Below are 13,918 nucleotides of genomic sequence, written 5' to 3' on the forward strand. Positions count from 1 at the left end.
TAGGCTCACACTACGAGTTTAACTGTTTACTCTAATCCCAGTCAGTGGAGAGTGGGAGACCTAGTTATTAGGCATGTGCATGGGGAAAATTTTTGGTTCAGTTCGGCATTCCAAAATCTGGGACTTCCGCAATTCTGGACTTCGACACTTCGGAAATTCGCCAACTTCGGCATTTCGGAATTCCGGGACTTCTCTTGCAGCCGCTTAGTAGATAACTCCCTAATTCCCACGGAATTGGTCTTTCAACCAAATTTACTAATGCTAAGTAAAAATTACTTAGTATTAGTAAATTTTGCCCCTACTCGCTATACCGCGAGTAGGGGCATGTCTATTAAACAGTGTCACTGTTAAAAAATAAATAAATAGGGTCCCCCCTCCCGAGCCCCCACCCACAACGCACGATTGGGGCTTTTAAACTAAAGGGGGGACCGCTCTGGGGTGGGGGCCCTGAAGTAAAATGATGGGGAGGGGGGACCTATTGTCCTCCCCCCACCCCTGAGCGGTGGGTGGGGGCCCTAAATACTAATAAGGGGGGACCTAATGTCCTCCCCTCGGCCCCCCACCCTTGAGCGGTGGGTGGGGGCCCTACAGTAAAATAGGGGGGGGACCTAATGTCCTCCCCCCTGGCCCCCACCCCAGAGTGGTGGGTGGGGGCCCTAAATACTAATAGGGGGGGACATATTGTCCTCCCCCTGGCCCCCACCCCTGAGCCAGCACTTTGTAACTTCGGCACTTCGACCATTCTGCAATTTGGCAATTCATCTATTCGGACATTTGGAAGTACCCGAATGTCCGAATTGCCCGAAATTTGTCCGAATTCACACCGAATTCATCCGAATTCAGACCGAAACGAATTGCACATGTCTACTAGTTATATTGTAAATGAAAAATGGAATGGTAGTTTGGGCAATTTGTGCAGGTAAGGGGGGAAATTACAGAGCTCCCCCTCCCCCCCCCCCCAGTAATGTGACGTGTATACAGGGGTATTATAATATGCAGTGTGTGCTGGGATATTACAGAGCCCCCAGTAATGTGCAGTGTGCACTGGGATATTGCAGAACCCCCAGTAATGTGCAGTGTGTACTGGGATATTACAGAACCCCCAGTAATGCGCAGTGTGTACTGGGATATTACAGAACCCCCAGTAATGCGCAGTGTGTACTGGGATATTACAGAGCCGACAACTAAAACTACATATGCATCATATACATCACACATGTATATGTATCAGACACATACAAACGCATTTAGAGCTTGGTTGCTTCATCTAAGTGTTGCTTCTAAGTGTGTGTGTGGTTGGAGATATTCTGGAGAGTTTTACAGAAGCTTCAACTGTCTAAGAGTTGTGCTAAGAGTTCTTTTTTACTGTTACAGGTAAGATTCATCTGTAGGAAAAGGTTACTGACTGCACAAGGTTTGATTTCCTGTTGGTAATTATAAGGCATTTGATTGGATTAGGTAGCTACTTGCTATTGATTGCTATTTAAATTAGCTATTGTTTGCTAATAAGCAGAGGCCTACCCAGGTGTTAAACATTCCTAGTGGGAGGTGATTTTAGGAGTATATAAGGGTAGTTGTCATTAGCTTGGCTAATAGAGCTTGGTTGCTTCATCTAAGTGTTGCTTCTAAGTGTGTGTGTGGTTGGAGATATTCTGGAGAGTGTTGCTTCTAAGTGTGTGTGGTTGGAGATATTCTGGAGAGTGTTGCTTCTAAGTGTGTGTGGTTGGAGATATTCTGGAGATAACCTGGAGGTAATCCGAGGTATTCAGGAGGATAAATAAAAAGTTAAGGTTTGTTTGATTTAAATTATTCACCTCATTGGAATGGCAGACTTAGTTCAGTGTAATAGTTGCTTTGCATTTGTTTCACGTTCCACTTTTTGGAGGTTTGATTGTTGTCTAATCTGTAGACAGTTCTCTATTTTGCGGCAGGAGATTGTATTTTTGAAGTCTGAGATTTGTAAATTATCTGGTAAACAAACTCAGGCTGGAACTGCTGCAAAGCCACTGCCGCAGAGACATACTAGGAATGGCAGATGGATTACTGTAGGATCTGGTAGAGCACAGTCTGTTGCTCTACATAATTCATTTTCTGCACTTTCAGAGTGTAGTGGTGTCGTGGAGAGAGGCACTGAGGCTAGTGGTGTTGTGCAGAGAGGCACTGAGACTAGTGGTGTTGTGCAGAGAGGCACTGAGGCTAGTGGTGTTGTGCAGATAGGCACTGAGGCTAGTGGTGTTGTGCAGATAGGCACTGAGGCTAGTGGTGTTGTGCAGAGAGGCACTGAGGCTAGTGGTGTTGTGCAGAGAGGCACTGAGGCTAGTGGTGTTGTGCAGAGAGGCACTGAGGCTAGTGGTGTTGTGCAGAGAGGCACTGAGGCTAGTGGTGTTGTGCAGAGAGGCATTGAGGCTAGTGGTGTTGTGCAGAGAGGCTTGAAGACTATGGTGAGGCCTAATAGAAAGCAGTTGTTGGTGGGGGATTCCATCATAAGAGGTGTGGAGATGGACAATGGTGGTCTTGTGAGGTGTCTTCCCGGAGCTACTGCTCACAGAGACAGGAGACGTATCTGTAATATTGTTAAGCAAGCAAAGCAGGAAGGGGAATTGGATGTACTTGTCCATTTAGGGACAAATGACTTGGCTTGCAATGAGGTTTCAGAGGTTAAGGAAGTTTTTAGTGTTTTTGCCAATGATATACGGCAGGTTGCTTCCACATTGTCATTCTCTGAAGTTCTGCCTGTGCATAACACTCAGAATGACAGGCGGATGCGTATTAGGGACTTTAACTTGTGGCTTGGTGAATGGTGTCGGGAGCAAGGATTTGGCTTTATTGCTCATGGTAGCTCTGTTTGGAATGGAAATAAACTGTACAAAAAAGATGGTTTGCATCTTTCTCAAAAGGGAACAAATGTTCTCAGTGAGCAGTTCGGAGGTTTTGCTAGGATGTATTTAAACTAGGAGGGGGGGGGGGCAAAAGGGTGATAAAACATCAATCCAATTGTCCCCCAAAACAAGGACAGAAGGTGCCTGTAGCAAGTGTGTTAAAAAATGATAAGCTTAGAGTCATGTCTACAAATGCTCGCAGTTTAGGGAATAAGATCCATGAACTTGTGGCAATAATGGCAACTGATAGTGTAGATTTAGTCGCTGTTACTGAGACATGGTATAATGAGAAAAATGACTGGGACATAGCAATACCAGGGTACTCTTTATATAGAAAAGACAGGGAAGGCATGAAAGGGGGAGGGGTGGCCCTGTATGTAAAGAATAGCATAAAATCTAGCCTAATAAAGGTTAGTGAGGCGAACATAGAGTCAGTTTGGGTTACGTTAGAATTTGGTAATCACACAGTAACTCGTGTAGGTGTGATTTATAGGCCCCCAGGACAAATTGAAGAGTTAGATAATCTACTAGTTGAAGAAATAGCTAAAATGACAATGAAGGGGGAAGTTATCATCATGGGTGACTTTAATCTTCCTGATGTAAATTGGAAAACAAAAATAGCTACTTGTGCCAGGAGCACACATATTCTAAACTCCCTACTGGGATTGTCTCTAAAACAAGTCGTTGAGGAGCCAACTCGTAAAGAGGCCATACTAGATTTAGTGTTAACAAATGGAGATTTGGTATCAGATATTACTGTAGGTGAAAGTTTAGGATCCAGTGATCATCAGTCAGTGTGGTTTAATATAAGAACAGTGACTGAGTCACACCACACAAAAACAGAAGTTTTAGACTTTAGAAAAACAGACTTTTCCAAAATTAGAATATGTGTAAAGGAGTCATTATCAGACTGGAGCAATTTAAATGGAGTCCAAAAGAAATGGGATTATTTAAAAGTTGCACTACTGAAGGCAACAGAAAATTGCATTAGGCTTGTCAGTAAAAGCAAAAAATTCAAGAAACCACTGTGGTACTCCACAGATGTAGCCAAAATAGTAAAAAACAAAAAGTTAGCATTTAGTAATTATAAAAAAACCCAGAGTGAGGAAGACAGAATGACCTATAAGATTAGGCAGAAAGAGGCTAAGCAATTTATAAGAGCTTCCAAATCACACACAGAAGAGAAAAAAAGAGTAAAAAAGGGGGACAAAACCTTTTTTAGATACATAAATGAGAAAAGAAAAGTAAAACAAGGATTAGTTAGATTAAAAACAAAAGAAGGAAGGTATGTAGATGAGGATAAAGGTCTAGCTGACTGCCTCAATGAATATTTTTGTTCGGTATTTACAGATGAAAATGAAGGAAAGGGACCTCAGTTAAGAAAAAGGATAAATGAGTCATTTATTACACGTGAGTTTACAGAGGAAGAGGTTCTATTTCAACTGTCAAAAGTAAAGACAAATAAGTCAATGGGACCTGATGGAATACACCCAAAGCTATTAAAAGAGCTTAGTGGTGTACTAGCAAAACCATTAACAGATTTATTTAACCAATCATTGATAACAGGAGTAGTCCCAGAAGATTGGAAGTTAGCGAATGTTGTGCCCATTCACAAGAAAGGTAATAGGGAGGAGTCGGGCAACTATAGGCCAGTAAGCCTAACTTCAGTAGTAGGGAAAGTGATGGAAACCATGTTAAAGGATAGGATTGTTGAACATCTAAAAACACATGGATTTCAAGATCAGAGACAACATGGGTTTACTTCAGGGAGATCATGCCAAACTAATCTTATTGATTTTTTTGATTGGGTAACTAAAATTATAGATCAGGGTGGTGCAGTAGACATTGCTTACCTCGATTTCAGTAAGGCTTTTGACACTGTTGCACATAGAAGGCTTATCAACAAACTAGAATCTTTGAGTTTGGATTCCAATATTGTTGAATGGGTAAGGCAGTGGCTGAGTGACAGGCAACAGAGGGTTGTAGTCAATGGAGTATATTCGAAGCTTGGGCTTGTCACCAGTGGGGTACCTCAGGGATCTGTACTTGGACCCATTCTCTTTAATATTTTTATTAGTGATATTGCAGAAGGTCTTGATGGTAAGGTGTGTCTTTTTGCGGATGATACTAAGATATGTAACAGGGTTGATGTTCCAGGAGGGATAAGCCAAATGGAAAATGATTTAGGTAAACTAGAAAAATGGTCAGAGTTGTGGCAACTGACATTTAATGTGGATAAGTGCAAGATAATGCATCTTGGACGTAAAAACCCAAGGGCAGAGTACAGCATATTTGATAGAGTCCTAACCTCAACATCTGAGGAAAGGGATTTAGGGGTGATTATTTCTGATGACTTAAAGGTAGGCAGACAATGTAATAGAGCAGCAGGAAATGCTAGCAGAATGCTTGGTTGTATAGGGAGAGGTATTAGCAGTAGAAAGAGGGAAGTGCTCATGCCATTGTACAGAACACTGGTGAGACCTCACTTGGAGTACTGTACACAGTACTGGAGACCCTATCTTCAGAAGGATATTGATACCTTAGAGAGAGTTCAAAGAAGGGCTACTAAACTGGTTCATGGATTGCAGGATAAAACTTACCAGGAAAGGTTAAAGGATCTTAACATGTATAGCATGGAGGAAAGACGAGACAGGGGGGATATGATAGAAACATTTAAATACATAAAGGGAATCAACACAGTAAAGGAGGAGACTATATTTAAAAGAAGAAAAACTACCACAACAAGAGGACATAGTCTTAAATTAGAGGGACAAAGGTTTAAAAATAATATCAGGAAGTATTACTTTACTGAGAGGGTAGTGGATGCATGGAATAGCCTTCCAGCTGAAGTGGTAGAGGTTAACACAGTAAAGGAGTTTAAGCATGCGTGGGATAGGCATAAGGCTATCCTAACTATAAGATAAGGCCAGGGACTAATGAAAGTATTTAGAAAACTGGGCAGACTAGATGGGCCGAATGGTTCTTATCTGCCGTCACATTCTATGTTTCTATGTTTCTATGTTTCTATTTACACTCATAGAATTTTACACATGACCCAAATATATGTCAGAATGTGATATATATGGTTACACACTAACCACTCAACTATAGCGAATTGGAAATACAAACTGTAAATTTGATGCTAAAGTAACCAAGCTGTGACTATAATTGAGTTGGACAATATCTCCAAATCAGCTATTTTTGCTTTAATTTTGCCACGCAAAAAGTATCAATGTAGATCTACCATGCTTTATATAACTGCACAGCACACTTATTGAGCTTCATGTGCCTGCAGTGGGGTGTACACTGATCAGGTACAACATTAAAATCATTGACAGGTGAAGTGAATAACATTGATTAATTCTATTGTTACAATGTCACCTGTAAAGGGATGAGATATATTAGGCAGCAAGTGAACAGTCAGGTGTTGAATTTCGTGTGTTGGAAGAAGGTAAAATGGACAAGCAAAAACATCCGAGTGACTTAGACTATGGTCAAATAGTGATGGCTAGACGACTGGGTCAGAGCATCTCCAAATGGTAAGTCTTGTGGGGTGTTCCTAGTATGTAGTGGTTAGTACCTACAAAAAGTGGTGCAATGAAGGACAACTAGTGAACTGGCATCAGGGTCATGGGCGTCCAAGGCGAATGCTAGCTCATCTGATCCAATCACACAGAAGAGCTACTGTAGCTCAAATTTCTGAAACTAGTATTGATAGAGATGTGTCAAAGCACCCAATGCATCAGTTTGTCTGTGTAGGGACTGCGTAGCTGCACTTCGGTTAGAGTGCACATGACCCCCTGTTCACAACCAAAAGTGCCTTTAATGCACTTTAAAAAGCATCTGCACTGGACCATTGTGCAATGGGAGAAGGTTGCCTGATCTGATGAATCATGTTTTCTTTTAGATCAGGTGAATGGCTAGGTGCGTGTGTGTTGTTTACATGCCGAACAGATAGAAGCCGGGTGCATTATGGGAAGAAGAGGCAGTGTTTTTCTGGAAAATCTTTGGTTCTGGCATTCATATGGATGCTACTTTGAAATGTACTACCTACCTAGAGATTGCTGCAGACCACAAATACTACTTCGTGGCACTGGTGTTCCCTGATGACAGTGGCCTCTTTCGGCAGGATAATGCACCCTGCCACACTACAAAAAATGTTCAGGAATGGTTTGAGGAACTTTACAAAGAGTTCAAGGTCTCAATATGATTGAGTAAGCATCTTTAGGATGTGCAGGAACAACACATCCAATCAATGGAGTTAAGTTCCGTAACTTGCAGAATTTAAAGGATTTGCTGCTAATCTGTTGATGCCAGATACCACAGAACATGTTCCGAGGAGTCCATGCCTCAACCCATCAGAGCTGTTTTAGCACATAAGGCAGGAGGTTTTAATGTTGAGGCTGATCAGTGTATAGATATGTTTAGATACAATATTGACAGCACACCTATGAAGAGAGGGGTTTACCTCTAACACCCCTCAATATGAACATAATACAAAAGAAGAGAAGGTTGCGCCTGTATATTATAAATATATAAAAATAAAATATGTACCGGTATAAAAAAAAATATTATATGGGGATTATACCACCTACGCGCTACACACCGAGCAGTGAGCCTGCTCGGTATATTGTGAGTATATTTCTTATATTTTATATTCACCTGTCATCCTTAGCCACAGTGAGCACTATATTTTACTACTTTTTATTTTCTCGGTTGAATTCTCTGCTGCTGTACATGATTGAAAGCTTGGAGAATACATATATCCTTGAGTGGGGATCATTCCACTTCACGCTTTTCTAACTAGAGCTGGATTTTAGCTCTGGTAAATGTGAGTCATATTTTATGTATATACTCCCCGAATATACCGTACATACATACTATACCATTGGAGTTCCCCTTTGCTTTCTTTTCACATGTTCTACTTCTATCAACAGTTTGCTGCTCCATAAAGAACCCCTTACTTTTGGACTGCCTTATGTGGACATTTGTATTTATTATTTATTTGATTAGATATATTTTTATACATATGTTATTTGTATATATTTATAATATACAGGCGCAACCTTCTCTTCTTTTTCTTTATATAATGTTTTATACCTCAAGTGTCTGAGGATTTGTTTGGTAATTGCTGTTTTTATATGCCCTTTTATTTTACAGCTCACTTTGATCTCTGCATTTTCCTACATAGACAAAGTCAGCAAGAGCACTTCACACACTGCTAAAATATATATATTTTAGATATCTAAATTAAATAAAATGGTAATAATTAAAAAATATTATATATTCTCTGATTCAATTTGAAATATATGTCAGGACAGCATGTCTATTCAGAGGTGTTTGCCCTGCATGTTAAATTCAAGGTGAATTCTTGGGCAGGGAGTGTGTTTACCTATATGCGGGCACAGATATACGGCATAACATCTGATTTTGTGTCTGGTATCCTTTGACCTTGGTAAAAGCCATGGAAAGAATTATCAAATGACCTTGGTGGTTGGGGGTTATACATCACAAAAGTCAATCTACACTCCCTAGCTCCTAAAAAGCATTGTTAGGATTTTTTTTTCTTTTGCTTCAAGGGGTAGAGAAGCACTCATATGATTGCAGAATAAATTAAGATAGGAGGAACTAGACTAGAGAATTGAATGACGGCGCACAGAGTGGGGTGCTTCACACTAAAATGTATGTAAGTACTGTTTGTAAGATTGAACAGGTGACTGGAAGAATGCACTGTATGCTTGTCTATTGAGTGATGTGTCAAGGGCATTCTAAATATAACTTCTCATTAGCACAGAGCTGTCACTCACTTAACCCTATAAGTCCTCTATATGCTTCAGACAGGGGCATTGGACATATTATTCTTTAAAGCCGAAGACTAATGTTTTCCCTGATATGTATGTTGCATAATCCCCATAACCAGAAGTTTTTGCTAATCTAAAACCATGAGTGAGACTCTGTAAATGCACATACTTAACTCTATAATGCCATTGTACAGCGCTACGGCATTTGCTGGCGCTATATAAATAATAAATGAATAATATGTTAGCAATTATTTACCAGTCCAATATGTATATATTATTTAAAAGGTCCATGATCACTTACATATTACCAGTGGTTATGATTTGCACACACTAATGTGAAGCGTGATGTTACATCACAAAAGTCATTATAGCAGATCTTTATCTCTTAAATGTTTTTATGGGGTAATATTTATATATGGAATGGTGTAGACCCCAGCTGGGTGATGTAAAACCATGTTTAGGCACCGTAAAGCCATGTTTAGGCACCATAAACCAAGGTTAGGCACTATAACAACTTCATCAAAATGAAATTATTATGGTACCAAGTGGTCTCCGGTGCTGGATTATCTTTAGAGTTGAACCCGCTCACAAATGGTTTGGTTTGGTTTAACCCCAAAGTCTGTGCTCCATTGATTGGCTTAGAGAGGGCAGCTGACGATCTAAGCCAATCAGCAGTGCCCTTGTCCGATGCTGCCCGTACTTACGATTTAAGAAAGTGAAAGGACAAGGGGGCAGAGAGATACCTTGCTGCAGCACAGACTTTAGAGTTAAACGGTTTCGTGAAAGGTGAGCAGGCACCAGAGACTTCCAGGCACCATAAAAACTTTGATGAAGTAATTATGGTACCCCAAACTCTTGAGGACTAATTTAGGCCTTTCAGCACTGCAGCAGTGAACATCAGAGATCCAGTCTGATAACAATGAGATAATCACAAACTACTAAATATAAATAAAACAACATTGCTGGGGAACTATACCTGATGGATATAATATGCAATATATAGATATCAATAAATGAGAATAACTTCATTAGAATATGTTCACAACTAGACAGGAGGCAGTTTTTTGTGTGGTGTCACATTTTACAACTTAAAGTATCTGTATCTGTGTATACAAAGATAGTAATGCACTCCCATTCTTCAGAGCAAACCAGTGCTTATAATAGAGGGATTGGGGTGTGATAATACTCACCAAGGGAAATAAAGTTAAAACAATAAGATATGCTTTGCATTAATATATCCAATACCCTTTAGGACTGCTTTTCTCTATGTGTATGTCAGCAGGCAGTAGGACTCTGTGGGATCCCAACTCTTTCAGAGGTCTTCTACATGCATGCGCGGCTTTTCTTGGGCCTTCTTTGTCTCAATGTGTACCATTATTCACTCATGGCGATCTATCTTTTGGTATGCCTGGTCAGATCCACATAAATTTCCTCAATATTAGTATGTGAATTTTTTAATGTATTTAGTTGCATGTGTTGCCGTTGTCATGACGACGGTTTGCCTGTACCTACATTGATTAGACCCCTTACTACGGATACTTTAGCTGTCAGCAGACACTGTACCTCTGTTAGATGGGCTTACTACCCATCGACTTTTTTTGTTTCTGTTCAGTTTTGGTGTTCCTATATTGGGACGTTTGAAGAGTATTTACCCTTTGAAAAATGCTTTTACAGCAGAAACGTTAGGGTCAGAAACTTTCTAAGGTAATACTTATCAGCAGATTTGAATGTACTTTTGTTTTGTTTCTTTATTTTTTCATTTAATGCCTAATTTGCATTGGTTTTTGTTTTGTTTTCATCCTTGCTTATACGTATGTGTATTCTATAAAGCTGTGTTTCTAGTTAAAGTGACACTATAGTCACCAAAACAACTTTAGCTTAATGAAGCAGTTTTGGTGTATAGATTATACACATGCAGTCTCACTGCTCAATTCTCTGCCATTTAGGAGTTAATTAACTTTGTTTATGCAGCCCTAGTCACACCTCCCTGCATGTAGTGTGCACAGCCTTCCTAAACACTTCCTGTAAAGAGTCATCTAATATTTAAACTTCCTTTATTGCACATTCTGTTTAATTTAGAATGTCTTATCTCCTGCTCTATTAATAGCTTGCTAGACCTTGAATAAGCCTCCTGTATGTAACTAAAGTTAAATGTACAGAGCAGGAAATAATAATGTTCAAAGTAAGTAACATCTGATTGAAAGTTAAATATTTTTTTTCATTATGTTTTAATGCAGGCTGTTAGTCACAATCAGGGGAGGTGTGTCTAGGACTGCATAAAAAGAAACAAAAGTGATTTAACTCCAAAATGGCAGACAATTGAGCAGTGAGACTGCAGAGGCATGATCTATACACAAAAACTGCTTCATTGAGCTTAAGTTGTTTTGTTGACTAAAGTGTCCCTTTAATTATTATACACTTATCAATATGGCATACCTGAAAAATGTTGTCCTGCTGGAATTAAGATGGTAGACATGCCTCTGAGGGGGTGTCAAAAATAACCTAAAATTGCATCATGGTGACACTCCTAAATATGGAGGTGTAGATTCCCCTAGCACCACTGGGGTTTTCAATGGCCCCAAAAAATGATTTGTAGCCCCATTTTGAATTTATTAGCCCCTTTATCCACCATTCAGTGTGTCTTACACCCCTTTGTGTGTCTCTTACAACCCCCTTGTGTATCTCTTACTTCCCCAAGCCCCTTTGTGTGTCTCTTTCTTCCCCCAGCCCTTTTGTGTGGCTCTCTCCCTTCAGCCCATATAGTGTGTGTGTGCGTATACCCTCTAGGGCCCTTTGTGTGTCTTTTTCTACCAAGCCATATAAATATAGATATACAGCAACACACACAACCATACAGGCACACAGACATAACTATTCAGAAACACAGTCACTGAGATATGCAGGCACACAATCAAACAAACACAGTCATACAGACACACACATACCAGCACACAGTCAAACAATCTACACATGCAGGTACACTGTCATGCACACAGAGACATAAAGTCATACAGACACGCACAGACACCGTCATACAGAGACAGACGCAGTCATACAGAGACATAAAGAAGTAGGCATACAGAACAAGGCATTCAGAAAATATGGAAAAAGTAATACAGGGACATACATACAGAGGCATATCATCTTACAAAAGACTTATTGCGGTAGTGTATACTATGTAATACAAAGGACTTCATTGCTGTAGTGTGTATTATTGATTTTACACACTGCTTCTGTATATGTCCTGTTTTTAATATATCTTTTTTCAAGTAAACATATTTGAAACCATCCCTACTTGCCTGCTTTACCTGTGGACAATTATCCAAGCCAGTATTGGCACCTTGAAGCTGATTATATAGAGCATGGCATGGCTCTACACTTGTGAGTGTAGCCATACATCCGTTTGTTTTTTATTTTTATTTTAGCAGGTTACACTATGTACTGTTTTTTTTTTTTTTTATAGATTCTCATATATTGTATCTTCACAATCAGTGGCGTACACACAACCCATGGGGCCCCGGTGCAAAAACTAATCCGTGGGCCCCCCGCCTCCCTCTGCGTGCGGGCCGGAGCCACAGCACATGGCAGCGGGCACCTGGTTGCAGGGCTGCGACCCCTGCGACCGCGGTATGTACGCCAGTGCATGCAGATACACATACACTTAAAGGACCACTACAGACACCCAGATCACATCAGCTCAATGAAGTGGTCTGGGTGCCAGGTCCCTCTAGTTTTAACCCTGCAGCTGAAAACATAGCAGTTTCAAAGAAACTGCTATGTTTCACTAAGGGTTAATCCAGCCTCTAGTGGCTGTCTCATTGACAACCGCTAGAGGAGCTTCCGCAATTCTCACTGTGAAAATCACAGTGAGAAGACGCTGAACGTCCATAGGAAAGCATTGAGTAATGCTTTCCTATGTGCGATTTGAATGCGCGCGTGGCTCTTGCCGCGCATGCGTATTCGGAGCTGAGAGGCGGATCGGGGCGGAGGGATCCCCAGCGCCAGGGGACTCCGGCGCTGGAGAAAGGTAAGTGCTGAAGACACACACACTGTCACGAACAGACGCATACACACTAGCTAACAGGTACACACACACACACACTCTCATGAACAGACGCATACACACTAGCTAACAGACACACACATTTACTGACAGACACACTCACTGACAGACAGACACATACACACTCACTAACAAAACACACACTCACTAACAGACACCATACAGACTCACTAACAGACGCACACAAACTAACACACTCAGTAACACACTCACAGTAACACACTAACACACACACTGACACAAAAACTAACACTAACACACACACACACACACACTCTAACACACACACACTCTAACACTAACACACACACACACACACACACACACTCTAACACTAACACACACACACTCTCACAAAAAACACGTTTTTGTTTTAAAAAAAATTCACCCCCCAGCCTCCCTACCTTTTAGGAGTGCTGAAGGGATTCCCTGGGGTCCAGTGGTGTTGCTGGCCCTGGTGTCACTGAGCAGGCAGGTGAGTGCTCCCTGTTGAGCTCCCTCGCGCGCAGCGTACTGATGCCAGAGCCTGAATATGACGTCAAATTCCGTCTCCGGCATTAGTGCGGTGCGCGAGGAAGCTAGGCAGAGAGTGCTCCCTCACGCGCCCGCCAGCCTGCCTGCCTGGTGACACCAGAGCCAGCCTCGGGGGGCCCTGTCACACACCACAAACACACCAAAAGTGAAATTAACCTATTCATCACAAACAGCTCACTCTACATACACGCAAGCAACCACCAAACGCATGAACAATACTCTCTCATGAGACAAGTCACAAGCAAACACAGGTGGTCATTACACAGGTTTTTTTTTGCCAATGCAAGAGCTCTTTAGCAGGGCTCTGAGCTTGACTGCCCTGTAAGAGCACTGAGCAAACATGCTCACTTTAAGGAGACATGCATGTGATTGTAATGACACAACATGACCCCCACTCTGGCTCCAACTCCTACCACTGGGCCTCTCTAATTAGAAAATGCCCAAGCCACATTTTTTCCCAGACTGGCCCTGATGGAGGATTATGCAGAGTGATGGTAAAGTGCTCTCAGCAAAGTCCTAGTTCTTGCTGCACAGTGCAAGTGCGTGTAATGATATGTAATGATTATTTAATAATTTTTAAAAAGTAAGACTAATGGTGTTTGGCTGTCTAACTATTTAATTATAAAAGTTAGCAAACGCTG

The sequence above is a fragment of the Pelobates fuscus genome, chromosome 3 (genome assembly GCF_036172605.1).
Source record: "Pelobates fuscus isolate aPelFus1 chromosome 3, aPelFus1.pri, whole genome shotgun sequence".
Classification (NCBI taxonomy): Eukaryota; Metazoa; Chordata; class Amphibia; order Anura; family Pelobatidae; genus Pelobates; species Pelobates fuscus.